This window comes from Lissotriton vulgaris, chromosome 4_1, assembly GCF_964263255.1.
Source record: "Lissotriton vulgaris chromosome 4_1, aLisVul1.2, whole genome shotgun sequence".
Taxonomy (NCBI): domain Eukaryota; kingdom Metazoa; phylum Chordata; class Amphibia; order Caudata; family Salamandridae; genus Lissotriton; species Lissotriton vulgaris.
The window spans coordinates 1,470,216,224-1,470,231,807 of record NC_141691.1 but is presented as its reverse complement, the minus strand read 5'-3'; the positions used below and the strand labels follow the sequence as shown (position 1 = coordinate 1,470,231,807).

The window sequence follows — 15,584 nt, the reverse complement described above, 5'->3', positions numbered from 1 at the left end:
TTATCCATTCTTGAAAAAAAAAGTCTCGCACATAGGTCCAATCTTGTATCACTAGTTGACCATCAAACTGATATAAAGGTCTAACGCACGAGACCACAAAATATAAAAGCACTGGCAGCCCGTCCCGACGTTGTCCGAGTATGAAATAGAATGTATGCAATGGTTGTATTAGGCAAGGTAATGTTATTTTAAAATGTAATGAACTTGCACATCGTCTTTTACCTGTTCCGTTTACTTGTGCATATAGGGTAAAGGTACTTGTCCATTGCTGTGCAACATGGGCGTCCACTTGTGCAGCCAGTGTGAGGCTCCGGCCTTGTGATATGTGCCTCAGCAGCGGTAACATTTGCACCCTGTGGGTGCTGTGGAGTCTGTTGGTGTGACAGTCCCCGACAGCGTCGTGGTTGATGTTGTGCGCCTGGTGTTAAGTCCTTTATGCTGAGAGTTCAGTGCGTGACAGCGTGCACGCAACGCTGCTTGTGTGTGAAAGAGCAGTCTGTTGTTTTTTTTGTATCCCGCGGGTACGCTGACTCTCCTCAGCCCCTTCAGAGTTAAGTGCGTGGTCACGTGCACGTGACGCTGCGCGTGTGTGAAATAGCAGTCGATTTTTTTTTTTTATCCCGCTGGTACGCTGACTCTCCTTAGCCCCCGCCTGAGCACCGTAGCAATATGTTATGGTGTGTGGCTGCTCCAGCCGACGTGTTTGCCCGCTGTCTTGCCAGTTAGAAGACCCACATGGCGTCAACGGCGAACGCACCGCACAACGCACACGACCGCACACGCCCACAACGGAGTCCTGTGAACGCTTGTTTTACAGGATTGCTGCGCCCCATTTTTCCCGAATGCCGCTTGAATGCCGCGCCCATCGCTGTATGGCCACGCCCCCAACACAACGCATCAAGGATTGCCATCCCATTTTGCACGAATGCCGCGTGATTGCCGCGCCCATCGCTGTATGGCCACGCCCCCAGCACCACGCACATGCCCACAAGGAAGTACTGTGAAGGCTTTGTTTTTCGGAATGCCGTTGTAATGCGTCGCGAATGCCGCGCCCATCGCTCTATGGCCACGCCCCTAGCACAACGCACACGCCCACAATGAAGTACTGTGAAGGCTCTGTTTTTCGGAATGCCGTTTTCGGAATTCCGCGTCCATCGCTGTATGCACACGCCCCCAGCACAACGCCCCTAGCAGAACGCCCACGCCCACAAGGGACTACTTTACCCCTAAGGTTCTTTTACCCTTCTAATGTATATGGTGGGCAGCTGTATAGCCTATATCCATCTGCTGCAACTGTCCTTTCCAATGGTGTATTGGGTGTTTTGGTTGGTGCTGTGGTTCCTGAGATTACCTGTCTCAAAGGTTTGGGCTGTCTCTTTATAATATTAGTATGGATTAATGGCACTGTCACAGCGATATAACTATTGGTCCAAATATTCTTCACTTCACCCCATCCATCCCACACCCCAGAACAAATTTCACTTAATGACCGTTTGCCCATAGTCTAATGTATTCTCTATACACGCCGGAAGCGGCAGTTTTGAACGAACCTTGACACTGCTAGCTGCTTGCGTGTACAGGTCTTTTAAATAGTAATTTCTTTGCCTTAAATTGAATTTTAACTTTGCCAGACCGCATTATCTCACACTATAGCTGATGCTCACCTCTACCAGCTGCTCATACTCCCGTAACCCCGGTCCGACACGGCTTGTGCCGATTGTTCGGAGGGCTTGCAGGGAGATTGACATCACTTCCAGCGGATGCTGGGGTTAGTGCTCCAGCTCTCACCACCACCACCAGCATATAGTGCCCACAGACCACGCATGCGCAGCGGACGCGGCAGTTTTGAACGAACCTTGACGCTGCTAGCTGCTTGCGTGTACAGGTCTTTTAAATAGTATTTTCTTTGCCTTAAATTAAATTTTAACTTTGCCAGACCGCATTATCTCACACTATAGCTGATGCTCACCTCTACCAGCTGCTCATACTCCCGTAGCCCCGGTCCGACACGGCTTGTGCTGATTATTCGGAGAGCTTGCAGGGAGATTGAGACCACTTCCGGCGGATGCTGGGGTCAGCGCTCCAGCTTTCGGCGACACCACCAACATATAGTGCCCAGAGACCACGCACGTGCAGCGGACGCACGCAGTGGACGTGTGCAGCGGGGGTGCCGGGCGCGTGCCAAAGGCAAGCCCGTCCACGCCTGGACCAGGCCCAGGGCCATACCCCCTGGTTTGCAGCGATCAGCCCCGATGAAACGTTATTCAGGCAGGGAACTGTTACAACTTCGCCAGGGCCGGACTGGCTACCGGGCATTTTGGCATTCTGCAGAGCTGGGGGCTGAATTTGTTGATGGGGACCTGCGTGTGCAAAACGAAATTTGTTTTGCATTGTTGAATTTGAAGCACACGCAGGTCTCCATCTACGAAATTAGCCCCCACTGCAGTGACATCAGCCCCCAGCTCTGCAGAATGCCAAAATGCCCGGTAGCCAGTCCGGCCCTGAACTTCGCCTTCTAGCAAGCCATCTGTGCACCCAGCTGATATTAGATGGATCGCTCAAACTACTAACAAAAGCCTGCACTCACTGTCATTTTATAGCAGGCACTGACACTAGGCTAAAAATCAACACTCTCCTCAATACCAACAACAAAAAGAGAACCAACATAGCAGCTGCTCTCATAAATGCCTGTTCTCTGGGCAAAAATTAAGAGGAGATTGCAGATTTAATCACCACCCACAAACTAGATCTTCTATTTATCACTAAAACGTGGACCAACCCTTCATCTGACCCAGACTTGATAGTGGCCACCCCAGAGGGCTATAACATCATAAGACAGGATAGAGTAGATAAAAAAGGGTTAGCAATTATCTATCGCAGCATTTTTACGATTACTACACGCCCTGTCCCGCTTACAACCTGTGAAACAACCTACTTTTCCATCGTGCTGACCCCTCTCCCAATGCTTTCAGGGCGTCTTACTCTACCGACCCCCGGGCAGCAGGACGGAATTTCTAACCACATTTAATGATGTACTGGAGTCCATAGCAGTAGAGCACACCTTGACAATTCTAGGAGATTTCAATTTTCGGCTACAAAATTTACATGACAAGGATACTAAAACTCTATCATCAGATCTAGTCTCGCTGGGCCTCCTACGGCTGGTCTTAGACAGCACTCATGAGGCCGGTCATACCTTGAACGGTATATTCTCTAATTTCAAAAACATCTCTATAAAAGAAATGTTACCCTTAGCATGGTCTGATCATCATGCAGTAATATTTGATATACTACTTGCTAATAATCTGATCAGTAACACTTCGACGAATGGGAAAGATGTATTTAGGGCTTGGAAAAATTTAGACAATCAAAAACTATCTGAGCTTCTGTCCTCATCACAACCTGAGATCTCGGATGACCCAATTATATCCATAAAGGCTTTTACTAACTGGCTCTCAAACGCCATGAACAAGCTAGTACCAATCAAATCTATATCCAAAAATCGAAGTTCCCCATCGGCCCCTTGGTTCACTAATGCACTTAGAGATCAAAAGCAAAAATGCAGAAATCAGGAAAGACACTTTAGAAAGTCGTACACAAACGAAGAAAAACTTCTTTATCAAAACGAACTAGCAAAATATAAAGGAATGATTACTCAAGCGAAAAGTACTTACTTTACTGTGCAGATCGAACTGGCCAAAAATTCAAATAAACAACTTTTCCAAGTAGTAACCAAGATATCACAACAAGCATCACAAACCACACCTACACCTTCACAAGCATTCTGTAATACGCTAGCAGACTATTTTTATGACAAAATTAACAACATCTACTCCAACTTTCCTGGTCAAAGTAATCCCTCCGCTCAACTCCCCAATGCAAACAATCCAGAGCATCTCCTAGTGCAATTTCAAAAAATTAGCATAGCCCAAGTTACTAATACTATAACCTCCATTAAATCTGGCTCAGCCAATAATCCTTGCCCTCCTGCTGTTCTTGCCCCAGTTACTGAAATCATAGCCGCTGTATTGACTGAAATATTTAACTCTATGTCCATCACCGGTATATATCCGACTATCTGGAAAAATACCATACTTAAACCTCTCCTCAAAAAATCCTACCTAGATCCCGAGGACACTAAAAACGATAGGCCTATTTCCAGTTTGCGTTTCCTGGCCAAAGTGGCCGAAAAACTAATGAACTCTCAAATCTCTAAGTTCATAGAAGATTAACATCGATTGGACGACACCCAATTTGGATTTCGTAAATGTCACAGCACCGAGAATGCACTGATCAAGGCGTCTGAGGAAATAAGATCAATCCGTGACCAAGGAGGGACGGCAATTCTCATCATGCTGGACCTCTCCGCTGCTTTTGACACGGTCGATCACAACATCCTGATCGACTGTGTCACTGCAGTGGGCATCCAGGACAAAGCTAGAGACCTACTGTCCTCCTTTCTCTACAATCGGACCTTTCTCTACACTCTGCCCAGATGACATTACCCTGTGGTGTCCCTCAGGGCTCATCCCTAAGTCCGACGCTTTTTAATATCTACGTATCGGACTTAGCCAGAGTCATCAAGGCACATGGGATCGGCCTAACATCCTATGCGGACACACAGCTGGTGCTTGCAATAAAGAATAATGGATAAAGGATGGCAGCCAGCTTCCAAAAAGGCATGCTGGCAATCAGTAGTTGGATGACCAGCAATAGTCTTAAACGTAACTCCGATAAAACGGAGATCATGATATTTGGTAAGCTCTCTCCCACCTGGTCTAGTACCTGGTGGCCGTCTGATCTTGGCCCTCCACCAAACCCCGTTTCTAAGGTCAAGAACCTGGGAGTTATCTTTGATGACAAATTGACCTTCGCACCTCACGCAAACGCAATAGTATCTGCGTCCTTTTATAAACTCAGAATAATAAAAAAAATCCTTCCTTACCTTCCTCCCAATTCAGAAAAAACTCTGGTTGCCGCGTTGGTGATGTCCTCTTTGGACTATTGTAACGGACTCTTTGCCAATGCACAACAAAGGGTCATTCAAAAACTACAATCTGTGCAGAATGCAGCAGCCAGAATGCTCTCAGTAACCCCCAATTTCGGACCCATTGCACATATAATTAAAAGGTACCACTGGCTCTCTGTGCTTAACCGAAAAAAATTTAAGGCACTGTGTATTGCCTATAAAGCCTCTGGAAAGTCAGGTCCACAGTTCATAATAAATTCCCTAGCCATCCACGCCCCTCTGATCCTCCAATGCATACTTTTCGTCAGTGCCAAGGACCAAAACTTCCTCTTGGGGCGACCGACGTTTTGTGGTCCCAGTGGCTAAATTATGGAATTCTCTCCCGCAGGAGATCAGATCAGGCCAAACCCTGTTGGCATTCAGAAGAAAAATAAAGACCTGGCTGTTTACTCAGTAATTTTCTCATCTTTCTGTCACATTCGTAGTGCCGAGACGCCCCTTGGCATTTGCGCGCTCTACAAATTTAATAAATAAATAAATAAATATTAAAATGCGTCTTGCCTTCATTTGAGCTAGACACATCACTTTATGGCTCACCCGTTAATTTCACCCCACCAGTAAGTCCTCCGTTTCACACATCCATGATGTAGTGTTGGATATGCCTCCATACGTGTACCTTCTGGTCTCGCGGCTACTTGCAAAAGCGCACTACCACAAGACCATGCGGGGAGAGGCCTGCCAACCCACAGTGTGCGGATAGCCATTGAATAATGATGCTAATGTTCTAATTTCTAGGGAGAGTGGTGATGAAACAGGTATGGTGTGGATTTTCAAAGATCCATGTGCCATGTGAATGGAAACATTTTCAAAGATAGGAAGTTTTTCTTGTTTTTTGTGGGTGTGCGCTTTTATGTGGCCAAAGTTTGGCCAACCATTCTTGGTGAGTGGGTGTTTTCACCCAGTGCCAATGTGCGAGGGTGCATATTTTTGCTACTACCAGGGCGGCCGACGTCATCTCCTCTGGTGTGGGGTGGCTTTGTTGGTGTCTGATACATCACTGATTTGGCAAAATAACAAAGGCTATAATTGTTTTAATGGGATCCGCACTGTGGTCCAGAAATGAAGCAATCACGTGCAGTACTATAGAATGTGACAAAGGTCACATTCCAGTTCCACGCATCATCAGCAACAATCAATCAGTAGTAAACAGCCTTTGTTAAATTTATACTTGGATCAGTACCAATCATGGAGTACATTGAAGTAGGAAAACTACAGCCTGGCCTCCCTCAGAGCACAGTTGTGATGGTCCATAAGGTCTGACCAGTCTTCATCTGTCGACTCCACATTTAGCCTAGTCTGCCAGAATAGCTTAGTCTCAAGACTATTGCTGTTGGAATGGAGTGAATCAATAGGGATCTGGTAGATATTGGTGAAGTACCTCTAGATGTTCCCCATGTCATGAAAAATGTCTGAAGGGGTGACTCGGAGTGGTACTTGGTCATATCTGAGTTTACTTTTCAGGAAATGCAGTAATTGGCGAAGCTGCCAGTGATTCGACCCCTTAAGTGCCAATTCTGTGCTAATGGCTTAAGTATATTTTCTTCATATGTCTCCTTCATATGAATCCCTATTCCCGTCCATTGCGGCCAATTAAAACCTGCATGTCCTATTCTAAGGTCTGCGTTCGGCCATAGTGGCGCCTTCGGGTATACACAACTATCCATGCCCAACAATTGGTACACATCTCTATAGGTAGACCACACTGCTTTCAATGTGAGGGAACATGTGTGGGATGGAAGGGCCTTGTCACTGTCAAGGGTCCCGAAGCCAGGTAGGGCCTGCACCGCAGATCATTCTATAGACAACCATGCTGGTCATTCATCATTGTCGACTAAGTAATATATAAATGGTGATATATGGTGTGCCGGGTAGTATAGGTATATGTCTGGCAATTGGTGACCACCCGCCCTGGTGCCCGCATGAAATGACAGGGTTTGAGTCTAGGGCTTCAGCCTGCCCAAATGAAGATTTTAATAGATTTTAATGCCTTGATTTAGCATTCAAAGTGTGTTTTTGGGTACCGGAAGTGGCATTATACCTGGAGCATAGTTAAACCTGGGTGCTGTCACTTTTTTTACCATCTGGACACCATAGTGAGAGTTGGACCGAAGACCACCTGACATAGTCATTTTCCATTCCTTGCACCATTCTCGTCTTTAAAGATGGGCTAGGTCGGATTGGCTTATGAGTCAATCAAGCCGTGCCCGATGGTCTGGTATGACGGATCAGTGTGTGGGTGGGCCCATTTTATGTCCAAGTGGTCTGGTTTTTACTGTTGATTTTCCTGATATTACCACAAACATTGCCTGCAGTAAATACAAATGCATGCAGCCTCCTGTACTGTGCAAAATAGCCATACAGCGTGTCTTTAGAAGTTCAAAACTACCCCGATTTGCAAACGCGGACATGCTTTTTGCTATGTGGTTCGATAATGAGGACCCCTTTTATTTTGGTGCCCAGGCCTATTTTCTGTCCTGGTCCGACCCTTATGATGAAAATCCTAGTACAATCTGCCTGAAAACATGCTACAAAAGCTGCTGAGGTTCTGAAACAACGTTTGTCTCCCAGGGCGATGATATACTCTCTTACTACAGCAGATAGGGGGAGGGGCACTGATGTAAACTGGGTATGAAATGGGGCCTCATCCCTAGCGCATTCAAAAGAGAGTTAGCACAGTACTTGGTGAAAGGAATTAGGGAACACTTCTTCTCTATAAACACAGATATAAATCCTGTACAGCTGCATTGTAAATACCTGGCACATAAAACTTCACAATAGAAGACTCAAACTAGATCACTCTCACAAAAATCCCACCAGGTGGGGCCCATATCCACAACTTTCTGGTTATTATACTGGGACAAGGCCCTGTAGTTCAGTGCTGCTTGTTCATCCGTATGTGCAATGAACAAGGCAGGGTACTGTCTTACCTTGCAAACGAAAGGAAAAGAATGAGGCAGATATAGGTTCATTGAATTCCAACAAATACAAGACGTTTGTCCATGCAGGAGGTGGGGTTTAGGACCTTCTTGAGCCTGAGATGAGAGGGTGGTGGTGCAATGAGTAGGGCGGCAAGTAGTAATAATAATAATAATAATCCACATTTGTAAAGCGCGAACAATCACCCGTAAGGGTCTCCAGGCGCTGGGGACCGTCTGGAAAATTAAGCAAGCTATTGTTAGGAGAGTCACATGGTGCTGGGCTGATTTGCCGCCGGCACCGGGGATTGACCGTGAACCCCAGATTCCAGCGTCAGTCGCCCTGGGCGCGGCGCCACACCTCTCCCCAAGTAGTGAGTTTCACAGTTTATAATAGGCAAAGGGGAATGTGTTGCTTTGAAAAATAACTGAACATTCAGTGTATAAGTATAGTGCTTGGAATTTCTTTAAAGACAGTCAATCAGTAGGATTGTGAACAGCAATCCTTCAGCTGCAGCCCAGTATTCCAAGTCCCTGCGCCAAATATTCGCAACCTGGGGGTGAGTGGATTTCCATCTCATGGTGATCACCGTTCACTGACCAAGACGAGGGCCTGGTCAGTGAATTTTGTGACGACCTTTGTGTTTTTTGGCCAAGGAGAAATACCTAGCAATCAGGCCTTGAAGGTATCAAGGCGTGACCTAGCAGTGATTGTGGCTATGCAAATACTAACTTCGTCCCAAATACTGTGTCATTCCCGGCATGGCTATATCTTGTGGTGTGGCATGGCTATATGATGTAGTTGAGGACGGCTGGTTTGCTGGACTTCTAGGGAAGGCCGCAGCTACATTGAAGAATGTCTTACGCAGCCTATGGGGTGTTAGGTAGTCTCTATGCAATATGTTAAATGGTGTATTTTGAAAGCGGCATCTGGTTACCTTCCAGGGGTATTCCAGGACTCGGCGCTATTCTGTTTCATTGTAGGTTTAGTGTGAGCCTTCCTCTCATTGTACCTTGAGGGGCTGGAGCGATTCTCCTGTATGTTCTAGGATAGCATTATATCGCCACTTTATTAATCGGTACCTATCCTTCATTATGTACATTGTATGTAGGACAGCATGGGCACAGGGCTTCATTCAGTAGGAACTGGTCTCCTCCCAGCATCCGTTCGTCAACTAGTGTCTAGAAGTCTGCGGGGGCGCCATCAATGTACAAGTCGCTCACAGTGTCGATTCTCACTGCTTCCCAATGAGTTAACTTTTTGGCTGACAACGGGCCACTGATGGTAGATAGGCCCTTCAGCGGCAACGCCAGTGTGTATGGGGCGTTGAGTTTGTGTATTGCAGACAGCGCTGTAGTGTCGTGGCCACCGTCAGCACTAATGTTGGCAGCCTCCTAGAAACTGTAGTGCCCGGGAAAAATATACTATAGAGATCGCTATTGTGGACCTGTTCATCAGACAGTGCAGTTTCAGTCAGATGATGCCCTTCCATCAAGTAGGTTGCCCATTGGAGTTCGGCTGCAAAAAAGTAGCCCCGGAAGTTCAAAGCTGCTTCTTATCGGCATTCGAACGCTTAATAAGCTTTATATAACATAACAACAGGCTTCACTGAAAGACAGTCCACAATGCTACTTGTTACTCTGTTCAACCTGATCATTAGCTGAAGGATCACACCCTATCAGGGCACACAATGCTAAATATTCGCCCATGCTCTCAAACAGCATTACAACGCATGACAATATACAGCACTCTATGTCCTATATCTAGGTGCCAGTACAAAATGCTTCCAGAGACTAAAATGCATACAAAATGCAGCTGCCCGTCTGATCCTACAGCTACCTAGAAGAGTGTCAGCAAAAAAAGCACTGAGGACCCTACACTGGCTCCCGATTAGGGAGTGGGTGACTTTCAAGGCCCTTTGTGTAGGGCACCGCATCCTCCATGGAAAAGGTCCTAGGTACCTGCAAAGCCTCCTTAATCGGTACGAACCACCCGCCAGTTAAGATCTTGTGGTACTGGGCAGGTTCAGGTCCCAAAGTTTAAAAGAGTGAGAATGGGTGGACGATCTTTTAGAGTCCTGACCGCCACGCAGTGGAACAAACTGCCAAAGAGGCTGCGACTGGAAACATCAGAGCTCATCTTCCGGAAAGAGCTCAAAACGGTCCTGTTCCCCAAAAGCATAGTGCAAGAAAGAAAACATCCCCCCCACTCAAGCCTGGACATAAGTACATAAGTAAAACGGATGCTAAGCAGCCAGCGCGGGGACACACTTGCTAGTGTAACAAAGCGCTTTACAAGATGTATAAATAATAATAATAATAATAACAAGCTCATCACACTGCTCCTCTTCATGTCACACCCTACATTTGGAATTTCATCTCACAACCATCATTACACTACTCCTGTAACACAAAACACACTGCCACAGAATATCACTGTTTTGCATAGCATTCCATACCATACCAATGTCACATCACCCTCCTACTCGTACACTCCATGCCATCCTACCAGACCATAACACATTTCACAACACCACACCACATCTCACGACACCATACTACACCTCACAATAACATAATGATGGCATACTGCACATATGACAGCGTTAGGCCTAACAAAGCTCCCCAGACCTCTTCATACTGGACAATTACTTGACCGGTTACTCCATTAGAAACATAATGGATTCCCCATCTGCACTTTAACAAGTCCATTATATTCCTTGACCCTTGGAATAAAGTAGACTGGGTTTCTGTCACGTTTGTGATGGGTACACTTCCCACCAAACTCTAAATTTCGTTTTGTAGCACACTCAGCCACACAACTTCATATCTCATTAAATCCCCGTCTCAAGACAACCTTCATCACCACTTGTGACACTGTCCACTTTACACAGTACATTCATTCGACACTATACCACCCAACCCATACTTTTCTGTAACTTGTCAAAACAGTCAACAACATCCCTCAACTAACTACTCATATGATCACTCACCAGATAATCCCCACAACACTAGGGGCGGCTTATCCTAAGGGGCGTAGGAGCACAGCCTTACCCCCTGTGAGATGCCACACCCACACTCGGCCTTTATGTTCATTGCTTTAAGCTTGCCTGTCCCGCATGTGTGTTTTTTTATTCAGTCTTTTGAAGAGGTGTTGTCCTACCACACAGCACATTACACCTAGTCATGGGTGACAAGGCTTCTGCTGCTGTGGATTAAACTGTGCATGACGGGTTGACCGTTTCTCATGCTTGCCCATTCAGTCATTTGCACTTTGTGTTCTCCCAGCTGCACTGTGTCTGAGAGCTGGTTGGAGAGAAAATCCAGCTCCCTGTTCTCAGATGGAGCGCTGGAATGTCATTTCGAATTTTTATATAAAGAATTAATTGGCAGTTTACATAGAACAGGCCATCGGTGAATTGTAGCAGCAAAGTGTAAAAATCATAAATACAAAGAACTCAATGCAGTTCTAAGTAAAATCCAGCATAGATTTTCCTTCTAAAGATGGGGGAAAGTGTCTCCTGTACATAGAATTCTACGCATCCTTTTATAGGACATCTAACAAAGACATGAGTGCATGGTTCTCAGGGTACGCACCAATAGGGAATGAGCAAGAAGAAACATTTGTCTTCAGAATACATTAGAAACTTCTCTCATGGTAATAATACATCGGGTTTGGATGTGTTCGCACAGTTTATTCGAGCAGTCTGATTGATGCATTGTATATCGTTAGCCTGGGACCGTTGAAATGTCCTTGGCCCAGTTCGGGGACGGAAAGTCTCTGGGAACATTCTCTGGTTACTCGTGTGATTCACACAATTCTTTATTTAGAACGAGACAGCAGTAGTCATCACGTGGTATATATTGTGACATTGATACAAGATGGAGGACACTGCAAACACAAACCAAGTTCATTTTACAATGCATTTATTACACCGAAAGAAGGTCAACTTCCACACAATATATGACAGGCAGCGCGGAGATGAAAGCTCCCACAGCCTGACAAATCACTGCACAGGTTCCAGTAGCGGCTGATACCACACCGGGGTGGTAAGGCGGGAGCAGGGAGAGACTATGGGAAAAAAAAACACTTACCTGTAGCAGCTAGACGCTGCCTCTCTTCCGTCCTCGGTCATCTTCCTTCTCTTCCTGCAGTCCCGGCCGGCAGCAGGAAGCGCCCGAGCTCCCTTGAGCCAATCACCATGCTGCAATGAACTGATTGGTCTGAGCGCTGTGGTTCCGCGCTCAGACGGAGAATGGAGGCTTTGCATGTTCCTCACTAGTCTGTGTAATGCAGCCTGGTGGGGAAGATACAAAGTGCGCAGGACTGTTTGGCTGGCCCAAAGTCGTGCACACTTAGGGAGTGTAAACCACTCCTCCTCCTGATCTGGCCAGCCCCGCCCCACCCTGAGAGCCACTGATGTAATAGGAAATCTAAAACTATAATGACAATAGTTTTATCTTTTTATTTTTCCTTTGTTCAGTCACTGGGGCGCCACTGAGTCCGGTTCATATTGAAGGTTCATGGTGATTGGCTATGTTTTTCTTTGACCCGGATTCCGTTTTGATGCTTCACCCTTACTGCAAAATTGCATACAAATGACTGTGCTCATGGGTCCCTGATCACAATGAAACTGAAAGCTGATGGGGAGCTGTCATCGTCCCAGACTTGTGAACAGTTGCGATGGCTCACCTTTCCTTAACCTGAAATAAAGTCATCATAGAGTGAGAAAATGTGAAACGTTTGAAAATCACCCATCAAAGCAAGCCCCTTGTGTTGGCTTGGACTGTGGGCTCCTCTTGTGGCTCAAGCATGACGAGGTGTTTAGTGATATGTCACTATGGTAAGTAACATTCACGGCGGTCTTGGTTGTTTGGGTTACTGGCCCTTGGGCCCTGAGTCTCCAGTGATATGCAACTCTGCTCCAGTGAAGAGTGCAACCCTGAGGGGAGGGAAGATGATACTCCATGTCTATTGACTCTATTAACTTTCCCCAACCCCCATGGGACAACCCCAAGTTCAGTTTTGGATGTTTTTTCTCTTAACAGTGGTGACTGTGGCATATATCCCTTATGGTCTACAAAAGGTCTTGTTACTACCCATAAAGCATGCTGGTATAGCAGCATGGGTTCACTTCATACAGTTAAGATAAACTCCACCTATGTAGACACATGAATTTCCATTGTGAGCACTCAAAATATCCTTTCCCTGTGACCACCACCTATGCAGGGGGTATCAGTTGGCAACTCCTGAACTCTCCTTGTAGTAGGCCCTTAGAGTACCTACTGAGATGTGCTGCTGTTTCTGTTATTTGTTTGTTGTTTCCTGTTTGGGAATTGGTTATTATGGTCCCGATTCACAGAATGAACTTAAGACTAAATCCTAAACTTACTACTATTTGGTATTCACAGAGTGAACTTACTACTTTCAGGATTCACAGAATGAACTTACTACTTAAGTTGCAACATGACACAAGGGTGTCTGCGTTGGTGTAAGGCTGCTGTTTGTGCACTGGCGCAAGAGAGAAGGACAGGAAAGCGCTATATCTTGCAGATATGGTGCATTCCTGCATTTTATTTTGATGCAAGGCAGTGCAGCAGGAAGGCTTGCTGTGCTGCTGTGTGTCAGGTCTTCAGGGAGGGGGTTAGAGCTGAGATTGTAAACTATTTCCTACTTAATGAAACATTGGTAAGCATTGATAAGCTCAGAGGGCACTCTTTGGAAGGCCTTCAAGATTTACATTTGTGGAATGTGTATTGCCAAGCACCATGGTGTGCGTAGGGCCCTCCGAGCGCGTATTGACAGATTGGAGTGAGAAATACATGCACATGCAGTGTAGTGCATGCAACATGGCAGTACACAAACACTAGCTGACGTCAGAACATGCTTATTATATTTAATGAGGCGGCTGAGCAGGAAGTAAAGTATCACAGCACCAGTCTAGGGGGAGGGGGACAGGCAGGTAGGACTCTTGTTGGACTCAGACTCTGCCCCTGGGCAGCACAGGGCATGGTACAAATAGAGAGTTCCAACGGCGAAATGCTGCATGACGCAGATCAGTTACTATCTGAATTTACAGCACAATACTCTAAACAGTATACATCCAAGGTGTCCCCATACACTGGTGATTACCTCACATATTTTGACCTCCTTGCCCTTGCCTGACCAGGTAATGCACAGCAACAGTTTTTCATTGTACCTATCCTTTAGAGGAAATAACTGCGGTTATTTTCAGCATGCCTATATTTAAAGTGCCGCGTAATGATGGACTCCTAGGAGAAGATGCGTTTTCTACCCGGCTTGCTCCCAGATTGTTGTAGATGTTTGATTAGGATTTGTCGTCTGGCATTCTCCCTCCCTTGCTTTCGGAGATAATACTTATAAGATAATTGAAGTGAAGCCAGGCAAACCCTCAACACAATGTGACTCTTACACGCTGCTCTCCCTCATTAAATAGATGCAGTAATACTCTTGAAGGTACTAGCAAAAAGGCTGATGTTGATGCTGCCAGAATTGGTACTGTTGAATCAGGCCGGGTTTATTACGGGCATTGCAACCATTTATAACCTGTGCTCCTTCTTCTCCTTGATTTACAAACTAAATCCTGATTTTGAAGCAGTGGTTGTCTTCTTAGATACCACCAAGACCTTTGATTCAGTGGCGTAGCAAGAGAGGTGCGGGGTGCCCCCCCCCCTTACTTACCCGCTATCACGGGTGGCAAATGCGGAGACCACCAGCAACCCCCCATCCACTCTTACCTGCGGCTGTCGCAGGGCAACAAACATAGGGATCGCCACAGGTGGCCAAAGGACTAGCTACGCCACTGCTTTGATTCCCTTGAATGGGAGTTGTAATTGTCCATACTGAGCAGGATGGGTCTTCTTGTGAGTTTCCTACCCTGGATCCATTTGTTGTACTTTTCACAACCCTCAGTATCAGATTTCAGAACTCATCAGCATTTGTAGGGGCAACTGACATGGATGTCTGCTCTCTCCCCTACTCTCCTCCCTGTTTGCAGAACCATTATTCTGTACCATTCGGAAACTTCATTCCAATAGAGGCCTAAAATGTACATCCTGAAACTTTACAATTTCCTTATATGCAGATGACATCACCCTACATATGTGCAATCCAGCTCAAAACCACAGCCCATTCACTAGAGAGTTCACCCTCTTTAAGACACTCTTGGGTATCTCAACCAATTGGAATTAATCAACTATCTTTTCTCTGACCCCAGGAACAATTCTGTGCTCTATATTTTCCACCACCTTGGTGGCAGTCAGCCTTTAAATATCTCGGTATCTGGATTAGTTGTGACAAACCACAGTGACTTCAGAAAACTGCGGGGCTGCGATGGCTAAAATTGAAGACCAAATAAATATATGGATTCGCCTTTTCAATTCCCTAATTGGCAGAGTTGCCCTAATGAAAACGGCGACTCTGACCAAATTACTGGACCTATTATATAACATTCATGTTTCCCTAAACAAACACTTCTTCAAAACTTTGAGGACCCATTATTACTCTTGCGGGGCAGGTGGACACTACTACACAAGCAGGGGGATGTAGCAGCTCCTGACTTTGAAATAATCACAAGTGCACACAAGCACATTTTGAGTATTGCTGGCTGCACCCCCAC

The 15,584-nt window shown here is 46.0% G+C and overlaps 1 protein-coding gene across 1 annotated transcript in view; it reads left to right on the top strand.

Annotated features, from left to right (window-relative positions):
- Positions 1-15,584, top strand: part of LOC147724127 (ethanolaminephosphotransferase 1-like) — a 509,957-nt gene that overhangs the window by 330,153 nt on the left and 164,220 nt on the right. The gene's annotated exons all lie outside the window — the stretch shown is intronic.